Source organism: Larus michahellis, chromosome 23 (genome assembly GCF_964199755.1).
Source record: "Larus michahellis chromosome 23, bLarMic1.1, whole genome shotgun sequence".
NCBI classification, from domain to species: Eukaryota; Metazoa; Chordata; class Aves; order Charadriiformes; family Laridae; genus Larus; species Larus michahellis.
Window position 1 is genome coordinate 6,783,192 of NC_133918.1, and position 19,503 is coordinate 6,802,694.

The window sequence follows — 19,503 nt, forward strand, 5'->3', positions numbered from 1 at the left end:
GAATCACCAGAGGCAAGTGCCCAATGGAAATAAAAATGACTTGCTTTGCCTGCTGGGAGCTTAAGGCATAAGAAAAGGACCTCCTGCTCCTGTGGCCACCTTTTTGTCTTCTGGGGGGTTGTCCCCGCCCCTTTCTCCAGGGGATTGTGGGAAGGGCGGTGGGCGGGGCCGATGGCAGTGGGCGGGGCCCGGGGTATATGAGCCACAGGCTCGGCTCAGGAGCTTGTTGTGCTGCTGGGCTCGTCTGGGGTTGGTGCTCTGCTGGTCCTTCACTTGGCTGCAGCTTTGGGGCAGGCATGTTTTGGTATTTAGGGAGGCAGAGGTAAGAAGGCTGAGCTAAGACCTTCAGGACCAGTACACATCCTGCCACCTGTATAGTAGAAAGTTGACTGGTATGCAGCTTTTTTGTTTCCTTTTTTTCAGGTCAGTAACTTTGTGATGAGTGTTTAGGGGATGTCCAGATGGTTTAATTGTGTGCTTTTCTTTATTCTAGGAGTGCTGCATTTTCCTAGAATTCCTGACTTTATTGAAGATGGGCCTGTGGTTTTTTCCACCGGTTTTGCAGTATGCTGTGTGAGTTGCTGATCTTGTTTCTCTTAATTGGGTTGATGATGAGATTATGTTGTAGGGGTTAGGGTGAGCATTTTGTATGCATGTGCATATTGTACTTCAACACTTCTCAAGAAAGCAGGAGGGATGTAAGGCATAGTGTCATTCAGGGTATGGCATGGCTCATCACCTTTCCCCATTGCCCAAATAGTGCCGTGGTGTCCCTAGAGTTTTTGCAGCTTGCAGCAGGCCCCTCATAGATCGTGTCAGGGCATTACTTATTTTGTGGGTCTATAGCAGAGCCCAGAGTCTGTGGGAAGACAGAAGATAGGAGGTGCCTGCTGAACACAGGGCATGGCTCAGAAGAGCAGCTCCTGAGGAGTGGCTGACACAGGGGTTTCAGGGTTGCAAATATAGAATGGGAGCTGTCAAGAAGAAGTGGGAGTCCTTCCTTGACAGTTGAGGAGAAGAAGTTTCTAAAAGTTTGGGTGCTGGGGGTTGGCTAGGAAATGGAGGCAGGTTCATCAGTCTTTGTCATATCGTTTTGGATTTGGGTGTCAAGAGGGTCTGGTCTGTTCTAGTCCCTTGCATTTGAGGTGAGCTGGATAGTATTGAGGAGGAGCATGGGACCGGTGATTTCACAGAAATGCAATGGTAATTTTGTGTTTGTTGGTATCTTAGGTATCATAAATAATTGTTGCTGCAGCCTCTGACTCTGGAATCAGCGTGAAACAGGTGAGCGGATTGCCATGGCACCTCTGAGGAGGAGGGTGCTGTAGAAGAGGTTGGCCTCTACTATCAGGGTGGTCACTGCTGGAGCCATGGTTTCTTTTTGTTTTACAGATGAAGAGGAACCTGGTGACCGCAGGAACACATCAGTTAGCTGTTTGTTGTGGGTTTTTTGTCAAAGATGAATTCAGACCCCTGGCTGTCTGAAAGCTAAGTAGAGGCACAGGCGCTGGAGGTTGGTTGTATAGTCTGTATAGCGGCTCTGGCGACAGCTCCCACGGCCGAAGAGCCAGGAGGGAAAGCCGTGCCTCGTTGGAAAGCTCTTTGGCAGCCGCTCGCGTGGCCCCACAGCCCGTGGGGCTGCGGGCTTTGCGGCGGCCGTCAGCCGTGGCGCCACCGGTGCCAACGTGGGGCCGCCGCGCCAGCCTGCGAAGCATTTTCCGGTAGGGCCGCGGCTCTGGCGACAGCTCCCACGCCCGAAGAGCCAGGAGGGAAAGCCGTGCCTCGTTGGAAAGCTCTTTGGCAGCCGCTCGCGTGGCCCCACAGCCCGTGGGGCTGCGGGCTTTGCGGCGGCCATCAGCCTCGGCGCCACCGGCGCCCACGTGGCGCCACCGCGCCAGCCTGTGAAGCATTTTCCGGTAGGGCCGCGTCTCTGGCGACAGCTCCCACGCCCGAAGAGCCAGGAGGGAAAGCCGTGCCACGTTGGAAAGCTCTTTGGCAGCCGCTCGCGTGGCCCCACAGCCCGTGGGGCTGCGGGCTTTGCGGCGGCCGTCAGCCTCGGCGACACCGGCGCCCACCTGGCGCTTCCGCGCGAGGCTGCGAAGCATTTTCCGGTAGGGCTGCGGCTCTGGCCACAGCTCCCACGGCCGAAGAGCCAGGAGGGAAAGCCGTGCCTCGTTGGAAAGCTCTTTGGCAGCCGCTCGCGTGGCCCCACAGCCCGTGGGGCTGCGGGCTTTCCGGCGTCCGTCAGCCTCAGCGCTACTGGCGCCCACGTGGCGCTGCCGCGCCAGGCTGCGAAGCATTTTCCGGTAGGGCCGCGGCTCTGGCGACAGCTCCCACGCCAGAAGAGCCAGGAGGGAAAGTCGTGCCACGTTGGAAAGCTCTTTGGCAGCCGCTCGCGTGGCCCCACAGCCCGTGGGGCTGCGGGCTTTGTGGCAGCCGTCAGCCTCTCCACCACCGGCGCCCACGTGGCGCCGCCGCGCCAGCCTGTGAAGCATTTTCCGGTAGGGCCGCGGCTCTGGCGACAGCTCCCACGCCCGAAGAGCCAGGAGGGAAAGCCGTGCCTCGTTGGAAAGCTCTTTGGCAGCCACTCGCGTGGCCCCAAAGCCCGTGGGGCTGCGGGCTTTGTGGCGGCCGTCAGCATCGGCGCCACTGGCGCCTACTTTGCGCCGCCGCGCGAGCCTGCGAAGCATTTTCCGGTAGGGCCGCGGCTCTGGTGACAGCTCCCACACCCGAAGAGCCAGGAGGGAAAGCCGTGCCTCGTTGGAAAGCTCTTTGGCAGCCGCTCGCGTGGCCCCACAGCCCGTGGGGCTGCGGGCTTTGCGGCGGCCGTCAGCCTCAGCGCCACTGGCGCCCACGTGGCGCTGCCGCGCCAGGCTGCGAAGCATTTTCCGGTAGAGCCGCGGCTCTGGCGACAGCTCCCACGCCCGAAGAGCCAGGAGGGAAAGCCGTGCCTCGTTGGAAAGCTCTTTGGCAGCCGCTCGCGTAGCCCCACAGCCCGTGGGGCTGCGGGCTTTCCCGCGGCCGTCAGCGTTGGCGCCACCGGCGCCCACGTGGGGCCGCCGCGCCAGCGTGCGAAGCATTTTCCGGTAGGGCCGCGGCTCTGTCCACAGCTCCCACGCCCGAAGAGCCAGGAGGGAAAGCCGTGCCTCGTTGGAAAGCTCTTTGGCAGCCGCTCGCGTGGCCCCACAGCCCGTGGGGCTGCGGGCTTTGCGGCGGCCGTCAGCCTCGGCGCCACCGGCGCCCACGTGGCGGCGCCGCGCCAGCCCCCGAAGCATTTTCCGGTAGGGCCGCGTCTCTGGCCACAGCTCCCACGCCCGAAGAGCCAGGAGGGAAAGCCGTGCCTCGTTGGAAAGCTCTTTGGCAGCCGCTCGCGTGGCCCCACAGCCCGTGGGGCTGCGGGCTTTCCAGCGTCCGTCAGCCTCAGCGCCACTGGCGCCCACGTGGCGCTGCCGCGCCAGGCTGCGAAGCATTTTCCGGTAGGGCCGCGGCTCTGGCGACAGCTCCCACGCCCGAAGAGCCAGGAGGGAAAGCCGTGCCTCGTTGAAAAGCTCTTTGGCAGCCGCTCGCGTGGCCCCACAGCCCGTGGGGCTGCGGGCTTTGCGGCAGCCGTCAGCCTCTCCACCACCGGCGCCCACGTGGCGCCGCTGTGCCAGCCTGCGAAGCATTTTTAGGTAGGGCCACGTCTCTGGCGACAGCTCCCACGCCCGAAGAGCCAGGAGGGAAAGCCATGCCTCGTTGGAAAGCTCTTTGGCAGCAGCTCGCGTGGCCCCACAGCCCGTGGGGCTGCGGGCTTTGCGGCGGCCGTTAGCATCGGCGACACCGGCGCCCACGTGGCGCTGCCGCGCCAGCCTGCGAAGCATTTTCCAGTAGGGCCGCGGCTCTGGTGACAGCTCCCACACCCGAAGAGCCAGGAGGGAAAGCCGTGCCTCGTTGGAAAGCTCTTTGGCAGCCGCTCGCGTTGCCCCACAGCCCGTGGGGCTGCGGGCTTTGCGGCGGCCGTCAGCCTCGGCGCTACCGGCGCCCACGTGGGGCCGCCGCGCCAGCCTGCGAAGCATTTTCCGGTAGGGCCGCGGCTCTGGCGACAGCTCCCACACCAGAAGAGCCAGGAGGGAAAGCCGTGCCTCGTTGGAAAGCTGTTTGGCAGCCGCTCACGTGGCCCCACAGCCCGTGGGGCTGCGGGCTTTGCGGCGGCCGTCAGCCTCAGCGCCACCGGCGCCCATGTGGCGCTGCCGCGCCAGCCTGCGAAGCATTTTTAGGTAGGGCCGCCTCTCTGGCGACAGCTCCCACGCCCGAAGAGCCAGGAGGGAAAGCCGTGCCTCGTTGGAAAGCTCTTTGGCAGCCGCTCGCGTGGCCCCACAGCCCGTGGGGCTGCAGGCTTTGCGGCGGCCGTCAGCCTCGGCGCCACCGGCGCCCACGTGGCGTCGCCGCGCCAGCCTGCAAAGCATTTTCCGGTAGGGCCGCGGCTCTGGCGACAGCTCCCACGCCCGAAGAGCCAGGAGGGAAAGCCGTGCCTCGTTGGAAAGCTCTTTGGCAGCCGCTCGCGTGGCCCCACAGCCCGTGGGGCTGCAGGCTTTCCGGCGGCCGTCAGCCGCGGCGAGACCGGCGCCCACGTGCCGCTGCCGCGCCAGCCTGCGAAGCATTGTCCGGTAGGGCCGCGGCTCTGGCGACAGCTCCCACGGCCGAAGAGCCAGGAGGGAAAGCCGTGCCTCGTTGGAAAGCTCTTTGGCAGCCGCTCGCGTGGCCCCACAGCCCGTGGGGCTGCGGGCTTTGCGGCGGCCGTCAGCCTCAGCGCCACTGACGCCGACTTTGCGCCGCTGCGCGAGCCTGCGAAGCATTTTCCGGTAGGGCCGCGGCTCTGGCGACAGCTCCCACGCCCGAAGAGCCAGGAGGGAAAGCCGTGCCTCGTTGGAAAGCTCTTTGGCAGCCGCTCGCGTGGCCCCACAGCCCGTGGGGCTGTGGGCTTTGCGGCGGCCGTCAGCCTCGGCGCCACCGGCGCCCACGTGGCGCCGCCGCGCCAGCCTGCGAAGCATTTTCCGGTAGGGCCGCGGCTCTGCGACAGCTCCCACGCCCGAAGTGTACCCTTCCATCAAATCTCATAAAACACTGTCGCATTCACTATGAACTTTGTTAAATCAGCATGTGGGAAAGCAATGGAAGATCAACAAGGAGGATTGTAAATACGCTCAAGTGACTCTCACACGGCGTGCTGGGAAACATATATATCACACTAATTGTTGTTCAGTCTTGGGTGCTTGCACTTAGATAACGTAAGTCTGCGATGGACTCAGGGACACCTTATCTAGCTTCTTGAGAATCCTGCCCTGTTGTTGAAGATCAAAGCACAGCAGGAAAACTGTGCCTGTTTGAACCCTCTAGATACCAGCGGGAACAGGGAGCCCACACGCGCCCTTGCTCACAAGGGCTCTCTCACCCCGCAGTGCCCGCATCCCCTGCTTGTGTGCCTCTGCCCGGCTGGTGCTTCAGATTTTCCCCGGTCTGTGAGGTGTCGAGATTAAACTTGTTCTTTGCATTTCATCTGCGGTTTTGTGGATGTTCCTGTGTCCTGCCTGCATCGGCTCACACACACTCTTTTATATTAATAAATATTACGCTACTTCTCTCTTACGACTAAGTTAATCATTCTGCCCGCGACAGCATGAGAACAAGCAACAGGTTTCCCTGGGGAGAATGAAAAAAGGTGGCGTCCGGGTGGGGTGTGGAGCGGGGCCGGCTGCCTCCTCCGCCGGAGGGTCCCGTGTCTGGTTGCCGCGGCAGCCAGCGGCAGCTGCCCCGGGCGTCCGCCCCACGGACGGCTCCCACCTGTGGGAGGGCCGGACGCGTCACGTGACCCAAGCTGACCAATAGGGTGCTCCATCCCGCCTGCCGTGGCGCGTGCAAGCGCTGAGGGCTCGAAGGGGCCGGAGCGGGCCGTTAAAGGGCCTTCTCCAGGGGCCCTGCCCTCCCCTCCTCTCCCCTCCCCTCCTTCTTTCTGCAATGGCTGACGTCCGTCCGTGGAAGACCCTGTCCGCTCACCTGCCTTTGATCCACACCAGTGTGCTCTAGAATCCAGTTCCCGTCCCTTCCTGAGTCCAGGCTGGAGCTTCCCCAGCGCCTGCCGGTGACGGATTTTGTATATGTATTTGTAAATATTGTATCTATTTCATTATTTACTTTTTATTTAATTATTAATATTTCTTGAAGTAGCTCCAGGGGATGGAAAGGTTTTGAGCTGTTTAGAAAATGAATGTTACCTTCATAACACTTATTTTGTTGCTGGTTTTCCGGAGGTTACTGGAGTTCCCCCCAAAAGATGTGGGTCACGGACCCAGAATGTCTGAACGTTCCTGGGATGCATTAAAAAATTGTTAAAACATCTAACTGTGGGCATGAGACGTTGAAAATATATTAGTGTCAAAATAGATGTGTAAGCAGACAGTCTAAATAGATATTCTATATCGTAAGTGTTAATGTATAAGCCTAAGCATATCTAAGTCTAAACAGGTTTTCTATATAAATGTAAATAGATGATGTAAATTCCCTATATATATATGTGCAAATAGATACATGAGTGTAAATGTCTGTGCTATATATGTATTTGTGCAGCCACAAAGGAAAAAATAAATAAAAATGTTTATCACCGTGTTCTGTTGTGGATGAGGCGCCATCCCTGCCTCCCACCCTGGTCCTCTTCGGACCCACTGCTGCCACCGCCCTGGCCCTGGTGCCCCGCGCGGAGCGATGCAGCGTCCCTGGGGTCATTCCGGGGTGAAAGCCCCTGTTCCGCAGGTTTTTGGTGTAGAGGCGCTGGCTGTCGCTGCCAGGGCTGCGAGTGCGGGCAGGACCGAGAGCTGGGAGCCCCGCAGCCCGGTAAGCGGTTCCGGTCCCCGGCTGGACTAAAGCGGGTTGAGAGCGGTCAGCGCTCATCACCCTAATGAGCGCTAAGAGCGGGTTAATTAAGGGGGTGCTGCCGCCCGGCGGCCGTTCTTGTAGGTGGGGAGCGGCGCGTGCGCTGTGGCCACGCCTCCCGCCCCGTGTTATCATCGCCCCCCTGCCCTCACTGGCCACGCCCCCTGCACGGTCGACCACGCCCCTGCCCTCCTTGGCCACGCCCCTGCCCTCCCTTGCCACGCCCATGGCCTTGCCCTCTGGCGGTCTTGGCCACGCCCCCGGCCCTCCCTGGCCACGCCTCACCGCACGCTCCCTGCTGCTGCCCCCCCGTGGCCCAAGCGCGGTACTGCAGCGCCGGCCCCGCACGGGCTGTTGCCGGGCACCATCCTGGGCGGCGGAGGAAAGCCAAAAAAAAAAATATACCAATTTCGGGCTCCCGGGAAAGCCAAATCCACCCCGATTTGTGCAGCCGGAAACCAGTTTGGGGAAAATAGGACCCTCCTCGGTCCCGCCTCCCGCCCCGAGCTGCAGTACTGGCTTCTGCTCGCCAGCAGTGAGCGCTGTGGAGCCCGCTGTACTGCGCATGCGCGGCCCCCCGCCTGCAGTACCGCCTCATGCTCGTAAGGACGCGGCAGCGTGCGGCTGTGCACTGGGGGTACTGGTCGTCCCAGCTCAAGACTTTTTGACCAAAAGCCGGTACTGCAGCTGGGGAGGTGCCTGCGGGCCCCCTGGCTCCGTCTTTCCGCCCTCCTCTTCTTTGCCCCTCAGCTGCGCCTCCCCGGTCCCGCCTCCCGCCCCCTTGGCCCCGCCTCCCGGAACTGCCTCCCGCCCCGCCACGCAGGTGCTGGCCCACACGCAGCTGCAGCGGCCGGTGCCACCGCCAACCTGCGGGACCCCGGCTCGCCCTAGAAACGCCAGACCGCAGGGAGCACTGCGGAGGGGGCCGGTCCGCGAAATGGGTTTCTTTTGTGCTGTTGCAAACAGCTCAACAGTTTTTAAGGAGAAAAAGCCGCGTTTGGGTAAATCCCCCGCCGGCGGGCCCGGCTGCACGGCCCCGTTGCCACGGTGACGACCCCCCGCCCCCTCCGGGGCGTCTTCACCATGGCAATCGCTCGTGGGCGGATGGGCGGGAGGATGGGCCAATCAGAGCGCGGGCGCTGCGCTCCCTTTGGTCGGATCGCCTCGCCGGTGGGGATTGACGGCGGCGACGGGCCAATGGAGCGGGGCTGCCCGAGGAAGGGGGGAGAGCGAAGACCAATAGGCGTGCGCCATGGGCGGGCTGGGCCCGATCGAAATCGGAGCGGGGCGGTCCGGGGGGAAAGCTGGGCTCAGCGGACGGGGCCGGGCCCGGCCCGCGCGGCCGCCGCGAGCACGTGGTGAGGCAGCTGGATCGCGTCAAGGTGAGCGGCGGAAGGCCTGAGGGGTCCCCGAGGGTTGATGGGGGGGCCGGGAGGGCCCTGAGTGGGGCTGGGGGAGCGGGAGGCCTGAGGGGGTGCGTTGTCGGGTCGGAGGGGGATGGCTGGGCGCGCGTCGCCGCGGGGTCCCTTCCGCCTGCGGGGTTTAGGGTGCGGTGCTGGCGATGCCGGAGAAATGAAGCCCGGAACGGCGGTAAGAAAGCAGTGTCCGGGCTGTGCTGTTGCCGCCCCGCAGGGGCGCCGGGCCGGCCCCTCCGCAGTTCCCCAGCGCTCCCCCCAAAATGCCCGTGGGGCCCTGGGGGTGCCGGGCTGTGGAGTAGCTGCGCTCCCTCAGCGTCGCCCAGGGGGGCTGCAGAGGGAGGGAGGGAGGAAGCAGAGTGGGGGGGGCCGGTTTGGGGCCCGACACCGAGACCAGGTCTCCTGCTGCCCGGTCTGGCGAACAGGCTTGTGTGGCTGGTTTTGGGTCTGAGAAAGAGAGGGAGTTGTGTGGCTTTGGGCTCAGGAACAGGATTCAAGATGAAATCTGCTCCAGGCCCCCTCTCTCTGCGCGGAGGATCCCATCCTGGCCCCGCTCCGAGGGCAGTATGGGTTGCGGGTCCCTCGGCTCGTCCCTGTTGGCTGTGTGTGACAAACAGGCTCATTTCTCTCCTCTTCTTTTCCCAGGGTCACCTTCTGCGGCACGGCAAGAAAATCCTGCACGGCTCATTCTGCTTGCTGCTCAGGTAATGCACGTGTGGGGCTCGGGGAGCAGGGAGACACATTTGTGAGTTCAGGGATGCTACAGATACTCCCTGTCAAAGCCGGAGAAAAGGCAAATTTGCAGACAGTGCAGAAAAGCTGACGAGGAGTTGCAGTTAACAGAGTGTGCCTCCTGCCTGAGTTGGTCTCTTGGTAGTTAGGAATGGTTTCCTTTGGGATCAAAGCCTGAACTTTCACTTCTGGTAAATTACCTTTGTTAGGGTCAGGCGTTTTTCTTCTGTTCGTACTGATTCCAGGGGTAAGTGGGAAATAGCCTTTTCTTTTCCTATGCATAAGTCAATTTCTACTAGTCTGTGGTGTCCATCTAGTTAATGTTTGAGCACCTAGAGGCCAGTAGAAATGTAATGAATGAAACGTGATGGAAACCGATGTGTTGCTTGATTTTTACACTTTTTTATTATTATTGATTGACTGTGGAAGGCATGTTTTTCTGTGGCTCAATCCACATTGTTCTGTGGAGCCTTCAGTCTAGGACTTTTAAGCAAAAAAAGTTTGTCGTTCCAGAAAAGGCCTGGTCCTTCCTAGGACTGAGGTTCAGATTTGGAGGGTCTCTTAAGTACACGGTCAGAATGAAAGCCAAATTTCACTGGATGTTGCTGCTGTTACTCTTTACTTTCATTAATGTCCCCACAGCTACCTCATGGATGGGAGCTCCGAATCGTAATTTTCTTTTTTTTCCAGTCTCTAACACGCTCTTTTCCCCCCAAGGAGAGGCTACGTTTAAGAGTTAATTAGTTTCCTCCCAAACGTGCCAGTGACTAAAATTGAGTTATGATTATTAATACCAGAAAAATGACACCGCTTTTAGAGATCTGGACTATTTCTGAACTCATATTCGTCACGTGCAAATGTCCTTGGGATACAGATCGTCTGCGCTTTGTGCTCTCGCGAGACAATACACTAAGACAGGGATGAGCTCTGGCATTCAGAAAAGATACAAGGTCCCGGGGTTTTTGTCTGTTTGTTTTCTTTTGTGGGGGTGTGTGTGCTTTCAAAAACAGAGTGCACTGTTGGCTGCACATGGCAGCCTGCAGAGCTCTTTTGCTGACTGACCTCTCCTTTTCTTTGTCACTTCTCTTTTGTGGCTACAGGTTTCATTTGGATAATTTTAGAAGAGCGATTAAGTGACGTGCCTGTGTAAAAGTGCTGGCAATACCGGGAAGGTAAATACTTGAACCGGTAGTGAATAACGTGGCTACAAGTAGAATTTCTGAAGGAGGAAGAACAGCAGCAGCAGGAAGCAAATGGCAAGTTCCCCCCAAATTGTGTGTCCAACACATCAAAGTTTAATTGCTAAATATTGTTTGGCAGTATGTTACATGTGGTTGTTTTTGTTAAACATAAACTTTCAGGAAATTCAGGGTTGTGCATGGCAAAAGAAGTCCCTCTGTCTGTGTGTCCTGCTCCGTAAATGTCTGGCAGCAGGGCCATTTTTCCCTATTCTCAGTATGGCCGTGGTAGTGCTGCGATATTTAGACCTAACAGACAGGTTTAGGAGTGGAAGAAGAATGCCTGTTTTCTGTAAGGGCTATGAACGCTGACCCTTTTCTCCCTCTGCTGCTTTCCTGTGCACCAGGTGAAGCTGTTTTATTTTTCTCCCTTGATGCGGGTTTGTAATTTGCGTTGCTAGGTTTTTGTGGAGTTCTCGTTGTGGATCACTTCTGCTGTGGCCAAGTGTCAAGATGCGGTTTTCAGTTTGCAGTTTCAGAAACCACATGCCCTGAAATGGGTGCAGGTGAAGCTGACCTTGGGCGTGCAGCCTGCGCTCACTGGGACGCTCAGGGGCTCCTCATCAAAGCAGCCGGGTGTGCGCGGGCACCCGCAGGGTTGCAGTCTGGTCTGAGAGCGTGCTGTGTTTTTGCTGCTGGGAGGTGGAAGTGAGCGTGTGCCCGGTAAATCCAAGGGCATCCAAAAGCTGGGAGGGACCCTGAGCAGGTTTGGTGGCACAATGGCAGTTTGAAAAGATCTTGACCATTGGGAGAAACGGCCTGGAAAGAAATCACTGCTTTTTTGCAAGGAGGCGGTTTAGAAGGAGAGGTGGGTTGCTGTACCCTTTAACAAAAATCTTAAACTCGGGATGTGTAGGGTGAGGAAACCCTGTCTCTATATAGGCTGAAGAAAATGTGCTTAGGTGTCTGTGTCTGTCGCAGCGTGTATCTGCGTGTATCTGGGAAAGTGGCTCTAGGGCAACTAAAGCTGCCAGTGAGTCAAAAAAAGTCAGGTTTGTCTGAAAAATGCAAAAGCTCTAGTGTCCCGTATCAACAACTGTGCTAGAGATGAAGCCAAATACTTTTTCCTCCGCTTGGCTGTAGTCCTTGCAAACCTCCACAAAAGAGGGGAGCTTTAGATTCCTAACCAGCTTTACGCTAAAGGGTTTTTTCCTCTCTTGGCAGAACGTCAACTGCCAGCGTTTCTTCTGCGGTCGCCCTTTCTTCTGCCACGACAGTACGGGACAGATGGAAAGGATCCGGAGTGCTCTGCGAGTATGTGGTACGTCTCCGATGCGCGTTTGCTTTTTTCCTAAGGTCCTTGTCGTGTGGACTTTGAAGTTAACACGAAGGAGGTGCCAGCGCTCCTTCTATAGTTCTTCTATGAAATATTTTAACAAAATCCTAAAAGTAAAATAAAGTCTGTTCTGGAGCATGTTATGCCTGTGCAAAGCTTACTTCCCTCTGTTTATTTTTCTCTTCCTGAGAGCATAATCTTCTCTTTCTGTGTGCTTACTGTTAAATGATACTGTGAAAATAATTTTGTATTAAAAGAGGGAAGAAACTGTTCATAAGAGTTCGCGTGTTCAGAAGAAGCAGACTTTGTTTTTGTGATAAAAGCTTAATGCTTTTTCAGTCAATAAATTTTAAAAATATCTTATGGTGGTACTCAAAAACCTTACTGAGATACCGGCATCTGTCCTAAAAGCAATCCAGGTCAAAGAAGAGACACGGACAAAACAGGACAAATCGGCGTCGCTTCTGCATGTTTTCCAGGCTTTGACACGAAGCATCAGCAGCCTCGTAACTGCTGACGGCGAGTCCTGATGTGGTTTTGGTGAGTTGTGGCTTCCAATAACGTCCTTTGTCTGTAACCTGCAGCGTGTCATTTTGACTTTGCTTGGAAAGAGATTTTTCCAAAATGGGACTGTTGTTCATTCAAAGCGGTTGCATTTTATGGAATTCCCATCATCAACAAGCCTTTGTGCTCCCTTCTAAAAAAGGAAAAGAAAAAAAATTTCCTTCCAAAGGCCCAAGCACAGCACATTTTCCAACAGTTTGGTGGCATCGCCGGTCTTTGGGTTCTCGGTTGTAACAGTCGAGATACCATAAAAACACATTCCTCTGCGTGTTCAACACAGACAAAAGCATTAGCCAATCTGCCGGTCTTTTTTGGTAGCCTGATGGATTGCAGCGCCAGGGATTTGATTTCCACCCCCTCCCCGCCCCCTAAAACCATATGGGGGATCTTTTATCTCACTGGGTTTTCTGTGCTAAATGGAACTTTGAAAACCAAAAAAGTTAAAATTGTATGATTTGCAAACTGACTTGCATGGTTTAAACTGCAACTGCCAGTATAGCTGTAGCATACAATGTAGATTTGATTTCCCCCTTCCCCCGCAAAGGTAAAACCGTTTGGGGGGATCTTTTATCTCACTGATTTTTCTGTGCTAAATGAAACCTTATTAAAAAAAAAAAGTTAAATTTTTATGATTTGCAAACTAGCTTGCATGGTTTAAACTGCAACTGCCTGTAGAGCTGTAGCATACAATTTAGGAGGTGTCCTTAAGCAGATGGGTATTTGTTCTGACGCTTTAAAAAGAGAGGCAACTGAATATAACGTTTGTTTTTTTTTTTCCTGCTATTTAGACGGTGTGCTCTGAAGCACTTTATTTCTGTCTGGCTTTCAGTGGCCTGTTTCCTCAGCAGTCCAGTAGCATCTCTCCTGGGCAGTGCAGCTGGCCAGACGTCCCTCCTCCTTGTGTAGCACACAAAAATCCTATGGTCAAATTATAGCTATGTATTTTGGAGAGAGATAATGTAATGGTATGAATTCATAGCTGTGCGAGCTAAATTAGTGCCAGAGGAAAGTCAAATACTTCTACAGTACAAGTATTTTTAATGAGTGTATGTAAATGTAGGCACACCTTTTCAGCATAACGTGAATGACCGAGCTTTGTTCTTTATTGTTCCTTTTGCTGTTCACAGTTTACCCTTCCTTCTCGGCTGCACTGACCCAGCGAGCGAGGTGGGCGGCGGCAGTGTGAGGGCTGTACCTGCGGCGGTGGGTCTGTCAGCATCGATTCTGGTGTTACAGCGCAGCCTGCTCCTGTCACCCCGCTGGGTGATCTCCCTGCAGCCACACTGGGAGGAAGGGGCCAGGCGTTTCCCAGCGCCGGCCAGAGTGTTCGCCCTTACGCTAAGAACGTAATGGCATCCTGGCTTTTGCAGGCTGTGCTGTGTTTGGAGCTGAGCTGCTTCCCCAGAATCCTCCTGTAGCTCAGCGACTGTCCTGTCCCTCGGTCTGACGGAATTCCTCTACTCCCTTCCGGGCTATTTTTTAAGATGCTGAGCTATAACTGGGGATTTCTGTTTTCCAGGTGCCTCGTCGTAGGCATCTCGTGCTGCTCGAGAGATGCCCCAGCCCAGGTTTGCAGCCGGTGGCAGAGCCTCCCTGAGGGGAAGGGGCCAGCCCTGGGTCTGGGTGTTTTGGGCATTTTTTTGGAGTGAATAGAAGGATGTCTGTGTGTCTCAGGGTTGTGATGATGTAATTTGGGGTACCCCGATGTCATTGGGGCAGCGATGATGCGGCAGAGGAGCAGGTGAGTGGGGGACGTGGGGTTACGTGAGGGTCTCCCAAAAGAGGTGGTTCACAGCCCCAAAACGTCTGAAAATCTTGGGATGCATTAAAAAAAATGTGAAAACCTGTAACTATGGGCGTGAGGCACTGAAATAGAGAACAATCTCTCATTTATATATGATAAATATATACATTGAGAAATAATAGTATGTATGTAAAATAAGTTCAAAATAAAAACCTCTTTGTCTAAGGATTCTATGATTCTGTGCTTCTGTGTTATACAAAAGATCCTAGAATATACAAATATTTAAAAAAATGTATTTATAAAAAGATATTAGTGTCAAAATAGATGTGTAAGCAGACAGTCTAAATAGATATTCTGTATCATAAATGTTAATGTATAAGTCTCAGCATATTTTCTATATAAGTGCAAACAGGTGATATAAATTCCCTAAATAGATAATTAAGGGGGTGCTGCCGCCCGGCGGCTGGAGGCGGGTCCTGCAGGTGTGCGCTCCTCCGTGCGCTGCGGCCCCGCCCCCGGCCCGCCTTGGACCCGCCCCCGGCGGCGCTGGGCGTTGGTTCCGCGGCTTCGCGGAGGCCGGTCTCGAGAGCGCGGCGGCCGGAGAGCGAACCAGGACCGCCGGGATTCCGTCGAGCTCCCCGCCGCCTCGAGCGCGATCGGTGCAGCCCGCCCGGCCTCGAGAGCGGCCGTCGGCGCTCCAGTATCGGCTCTTACGCGTTACCGCGCCCCTGTCTGTGCCCGGCAGTTTTCCGGTTGTCCATTTCCATGGCCCCTCAGTCCGCCGACGCGCCTCTCTATGGCACTTTAGTCCTCCAGGGCGCCCCTCAGTCAGCCGACGCGCCTCTCTATGGCACTTTGGTCCTCCAGGGCGCCGCTCAGTCAGCCGACGCGCCTCTCTATGGCACTTTGGTCCTCCAGGGCGCCCCTCAGTCAGCCGACGCGCCTCTCTATGGCACTTTGGTCCTCCAGGGCGCCGCTCAGTCAGCCGACGCGCCTCTCTATGGCACTTTGGTCCTCCAGGGCGCCGCTCAGTCAGCCGACGCGCCTCTCTATGGCACTTTGGTCCTCCAGGGCGCCCCTCAGTCAGCCGACGCGCCTCTCTATGGCACTTTGGTCCTCCAGGGCGCCGCTCAGTCAGCCGACGCGCCTCTCTATGGCACTTTGGTCCTCCAGGGCGCCCCTCAGTCAGCCGACGCGCCTCTCTATGGCACTTTGGTCCTCCAGGGCGCCGCTCAGTCAGCCGACGCGCCTCTCTATGGCACTTTGGTCCTCCCGGGCGCCCCTCAGTCAGCCGACGCGCCTCTCTATGGCACTTTGGTCCTCCCGGGCGCCCCTCAGTCAGCCGACGCGCCTCTCTATGGCACTTTGGTCCTCCAGGGCGCCCCTCAGTCCGCCGACGCGCCTCTCTATGGCACTTTGGTCCTCCAGGGCGCCCCTCAGTCAGCCGACGCGCCTCTCTATGGCACTTTGGTCCTCCAGGGCGCCGCTCAGTCAGCCGACGCGCCTCTCTATGGCACTTTGGTCCTCCAGGGCGCCCCTCAGTCAGCCGACGCGCCTCTCTATGGCACTTTGGTCCTCCCGGGCGCCGCTCAGTCAGCCGACGCGCCTCTCTATGGCACTTTGGTCCTCCAGGGCGCCCCTCAGTCAGCCGACGCGCCTCTCTATGGCACTTTGGTCCTCCAGGGCGCCGCTCAGTCAGCCGACGCGCCTCTCTATGGCACTTTGGTCCTCCCGGGCGCCCCTCAGTCAGCCGACGCGCCTCTCTATGGCACTTTGGTCCTCCAGGGCGCCCCTCAGTCAGCCGACGCGCCTCTCTATGGCACTTTGGTCCTCCAGGGCGCCCCTCAGTCCGCCGACGCGCCTCTCTATGGCACTTTGGTCCTCCAGGGCGCCCCTCAGTCAGCCGACGCGCCTCTCTATGGCACTTTGGTCCTCCAGGGCGCCGCTCAGTCAGCCGACGCGCCTCTCTATGGCACTTTGGTCCTCCCGGGCGCCCCTCAGTCAGCCGACGCGCCTCTCTATGGCACTTTGGTCCTCCCGGGCGCCCCTCAGTCAGCCGACGCGCCTCTCTATGGCACTTTGGTCCTCCAGGGCGCCCCTCAGTCCGCCGACGCGCCTCTCTATGGCACTTTGGTCCTCCAGGGCGCCCCTCAGTCAGCCGACGCGCCTCTCTATGGCACTTTGGTCCTCCAGGGCGCCGCTCAGTCAGCCGACGCGCCTCTCTATGGCACTTTGGTCCTCCAGGGCGCCCCTCAGTCAGCCGACGCGCCTCTCTATGGCACTTTGGTCCTCCAGGGCGCCCCTCAGTCAGCCGACGCGCCTCTCTATGGCACTTTGGTCCTCCAGGACGTCCCGCAGTCCGCCGATGCGCCTCTCTATGGGCTGACGCGCCTCTCCATGGTGATTTAGTCCTCCAGGTTCCAGGAAGTGCTCATCAGTCTTCCGGAAATCACCTGCTTCCAGCACTCTTCTAAAACCATAAAACACGATTACCAATTAACCACGAAAATATCTGAAGATAGCAAAAATAAAGTGATGCCTGCAGAACTCTCTTCTTTACAGCAACAAGTAGACAGAACTCAAACAAGAGCGGTAAGAGAATCACCAGAGGCAAGTGCCCAATGGAAATAAAAATGACTTGCTTTGCCTGCTGGGAGCTTAAGGCATAAGAAAAGGACCTCCTGCTCCTGTGGCCACCTTTTTGTCTTCTGGGGGGTTGTCCCCGCCCCTTTCTCCAGGGGATTGTGGGAAGGGCGGTGGGCGGGGCCGATGGCAGTGGGCGGGGCCCGGGGTATATGAGCCACAGGCTCGGCTCAGGAGCTTGTTGTGCTGCTGGGCTCGTCTGGGGTTGGTGCTCTGCTGGTCCTTCACTTGGCTGCAGCTTTGGGGCAGGCATGTTTTGGTATTTAGGGAGGCAGAGGTAAGAAGGCTGAGCTAAGACCTTCAGGACCAGTACACATCCTGCCACCTGTATAGTAGAAAGTTGACTGGTATGCAGCTTTTTTGTTTCCTTTTTTTCAGGTCAGTAACTTTGTGATGAGTGTTTAGGGGATGTCCAGATGGTTTAATTGTGTGCTTTTCTTTATTCTAGGAGTGCTGCATTTTCCTAGAATTCCTGACTTTATTGAAGATGGGCCTGTGGTTTTTTCCACCGGTTTTGCAGTATGCTGTGTGAGTTGCTGATCTTGTTTCTCTTAATTGGGTTGATGATGAGATTATGTTGTAGGGGTTAGGGTGAGCATTTTGTATGCATGTGCATATTGTACTTCAACACTTCTCAAGAAAGCAGGAGGGATGTAAGGCATAGTGTCATTCAGGGTATGGCATGGCTCATCACCTTTCCCCATTGCCCAAATAGTGCCGTGGTGTCCCTAGAGTTTTTGCAGCTTGCAGCAGGCCCCTCATAGATCGTGTCAGGGCATTACTTATTTTGTGGGTCTATAGCAGAGCCCAGAGTCTGTGGGAAGACAGAAGATAGGAGGTGCCTGCTGAACACAGGGCATGGCTCAGAAGAGCAGCTCCTGAGGAGTGGCTGACACAGGGGTTTCAGGGTTGCAAATATAGAATGGGAGCTGTCAAGAAGAAGTGGGAGTCCTTCCTTGACAGTTGAGGAGAAGAAGTTTCTAAAAGTTTGGGTGCTGGGGGTTGGCTAGGAAATGGAGGCAGGTTCATCAGTCTTTGTCATATCGTTTTGGATTTGGGTGTCAAGAGGGTCTGGTCTGTTCTAGTCCCTTGCATTTGAGGTGAGCTGGATAGTATTGAGGAGGAGCATGGGACCGGTGATTTCACAGAAATGCAATGGTAATTTTGTGTTTGTTGGTACCTTAGGTATCATAAATAATTGTTGCTGCAGCCTCTGACTCTGGAATCAGCGTGAAACAGGTGAGCGGATTGCCATGGCACCTCTGAGGAGGAGGGTGCTGTAGAAGAGGTTGGCCTCTACTATCAGGGTGGTCACTGCTGGAGCCATGGTTTCTTTTTGTTTTACAGATGAAGAGGAACCTGGTGACCGCAGGAACACATCAGTTAGCTGTTTGTTGTGGGTTTTTTGTCAAAGATGAATTCAGACCCCTGGCTGTCTGAAAGCTAAGTAGAGGCACAGGCGCTGGAGGTTGGTTGTATAGTCTGTATAGCGGCTCTGGCGACAGCTCCCACGGCCGAAGAGCCAGGAGGGAAAGCCGTGCCTCGTTGGAAAGCTCTTTGGCAGCCGCTCGCGTGGCCCCACAGCCCGTGGGGCTGCGGGCTTTGCGGCGGCCGTCAGCCGTGGCGCCACCGGTGCCAACGTGGGGCCGCCGCGCCAGCCTGCGAAGCATTTTCCGGTAGGGCCGCGGCTCTGGCGACAGCTCCCACGCCCGAAGAGCCAGGAGGGAAAGCCGTGCCTCGTTGGAAAGCTCTTTGGCAGCCGCTCGCGTGGCCCCACAGCCCGTGGGGCTGCGGGCTTTGCGGCGGCCATCAGCCTCGGCGCCACCGGCGCCCACGTGGCGCCACCGCGCCAGCCTGTGAAGCATTTTCCGGTAGGGCCGCGTCTCTGGCGACAGCTCCCACGCCCGAAGAGCCAGGAGGGAAAGCCGTGCCACGTTGGAAAGCTCTTTGGCAGCCGCTCGCGTGGCCCCACAGCCCGTGGGGCTGCGGGCTTTGCGGCGGCCGTCAGCCTCGGCGACACCGGCGCCCACCTGGCGCTTCCGCGCGAGGCTGCGAAGCATTTTCCGGTAGGGCTGCGGCTCTGGCCACAGCTCCCACGCCCGAAGAGCCAGGAGGGAAAGCCGTGCCTCGTTGGAAAGCTCTTTGGCAGCCGCTCGCGTGGCCCCACAGCCCGTGGGGCTGCGGGCTTTCCGGCGTCCGTCAGCCTCAGCGCTACTGGCGCCCACGTGGCGCTGCCGCGCCAGGCTGCGAAGCATTTTCCGGTAGGGCCGCGGCTCTGGCGACAGCTCCCACGCCAGAAGAGCCAGGAGGGAAAGTCGTGCCACGTTGGAAAGCTCTTTGGCAGCCGCTCGCGTGGCCCCACAGCCCGTGGGGCTGCGGGCTTTGTGGCAGCCGTCAGCCTCTCCACCACCGGCGCCCACGTGGCGCCGCCGCGCCAGCCTGTGAAGCATTTTCCGGTAGGGCCGCGGCTCTGGCGACAGCTCCCACGCCCGAAGAGCCAGGAGGGAAAGCCGTGCCTCGTTGGAAAGCTCTTTGGCAGCCACTCGCGTGGCCCCAAAGCCCGTGGGGCTGCGGGCTTTGTGGCGGCCGTCAGCATCGGCGCCACTGGCGCCTACTTTGCGCCGCCGCGCGAGCCTGCGAAGCATTTTCCGGTAGGGCCGCGGCTCTGGTGACAGCTCCCACACCCGAAGAGCCAGGAGGGAAAGCCGTGCCTCGTTGGAAAGCTCTTTGGCAGCCGCTCGCGTGGCCCCACAGCCCGTGGGGCTGCGGGCTTTGCGGCGGCCGTCAGCCTCAGCGCCACTGGCGCCCACGTGGCGCTGCCGCGCCAGGCTGCGAAGCATTTTCCGGTAGAGCCGCGGCTCTGGCGACAGCTCCCACGCCCGAAGAGCCAGGAGGGAAAGCCGTGCCTCGTTGGAAAGCTCTTTGGCAGCCGCTCGCGTAGCCCCACAGCCCGTGGGGCTGCGGGCTTTCCCGCGGCCGTCAGCG

At 57.6% G+C, this 19,503-nt stretch overlaps 3 long non-coding RNA genes across 3 annotated transcripts; all 3 read left to right on the forward strand.

Moving 5' to 3' along the window:
* The first annotated feature begins 250 nt into the window (after window positions 1-250).
* LOC141734099 (uncharacterized) lies at window positions 251-1,611 on the forward strand. The gene is made up of 4 exons (XR_012584448.1): window positions 251-392; window positions 494-573; window positions 1,231-1,284; window positions 1,393-1,611. It is a non-coding gene; the product is annotated as an uncharacterized LOC141734099 (long non-coding RNA).
* Window positions 1,612-8,164: 6,553 nt separating this feature from the next.
* On the forward strand, window positions 8,165-14,218 carry LOC141734348 (uncharacterized). Its single transcript, XR_012584504.1, has 6 exons — window positions 8,165-8,288; window positions 8,967-9,025; window positions 10,154-10,309; window positions 11,456-11,552; window positions 11,979-12,107; window positions 13,259-14,218. It is a non-coding gene; the product is annotated as an uncharacterized LOC141734348 (long non-coding RNA).
* A 2,505-nt stretch (window positions 14,219-16,723) lies between these two features.
* On the forward strand, window positions 16,724-18,084 carry LOC141734100 (uncharacterized). The gene is made up of 4 exons (XR_012584449.1): window positions 16,724-16,865; window positions 16,967-17,046; window positions 17,704-17,757; window positions 17,866-18,084. It is a non-coding gene; the product is annotated as an uncharacterized LOC141734100 (long non-coding RNA).
* Window positions 18,085-19,503: the final 1,419 nt, after the last annotated feature.